Raw genomic sequence first — 1,008 nt, forward strand, 5'->3', positions numbered from 1 at the left:
TTGATTCTATTTGTAATTATAAAGTTGTCAAACAAAACTAACTTGACAAACTGGATTTTTTTTTTATCAACCTCAGTAAGGCAAGGCAGCTTTAACAGATTGTTATTGTGTTCTTTAAGGTTATTAGAGGTAGTTGTTTCCACATTAAATATAAAGACAAGCAAACGTACACACACTGCACACACACACACACACACACACACACACATATAACCCTAATAAACTTAAATAGTAATTTTACAGTTCACGGTACGAAGAAGAACCTTTTTGTTACATAACTTTTAATGTCTAAGTGCAATGCACGCAAATATGACTAATCAGCGAGTGAGCATACTGTCCAGCATACTGTAGGTTTCTTTATATGTACATTAACAACCTGCCAAATGACTCTAGTATAGCAATTAATTGGACAGTTAATTGGTTTTCTGGGCAGCACAAATGAATGTTAAAATCCCTGCAAATTAGTACGCTATCATACTTGGAAAAAATGGAAGCCAAAACATTTGAGAATTTACAAATAAAATTTAAAGAAATTTTGCTGGCTGTTAGATAACAGCACGCAGTATAGGATTAAGTAGAATTACGACAATTATTTGTAATTTAAAGCTTGCATAGAAAATCCGTGAGAGAGACCTACAATTCAATTCATTATTAAAAACCACAGCTAAGCCTCCACCTCAGCCAGCCACACAGGGTGCATTATAAACTGAGCACCCCGGAGGAAAAAGGTTTGGGAAAACACTATTATGTTCTACCTCTACCCAAGTCTGTTAAAAGGAGGACAAAATTATCTTTTAGCGTGTGTGACTTATTTCCAATAAATCTCGCATTAATAAAAGCCCCTTTAATTCCACCCTGTGTCGCGACTTTGAGGATAGCGCGAGTTATGTGACGTACAATTCTTAGATCAGTATTTTGCCTCAGCAGCCTCGGCAGGTAATTGACTGGGTGATAATACTTAAAGTTCCCGAAAACTTGACGAAGCCATTGAGAATGAAATCGCACCCA

Source organism: Clarias gariepinus, chromosome 14 (genome assembly GCF_024256425.1).
Source record: "Clarias gariepinus isolate MV-2021 ecotype Netherlands chromosome 14, CGAR_prim_01v2, whole genome shotgun sequence".
Lineage (NCBI taxonomy): Eukaryota > Metazoa > Chordata > Actinopteri > Siluriformes > Clariidae > Clarias > Clarias gariepinus.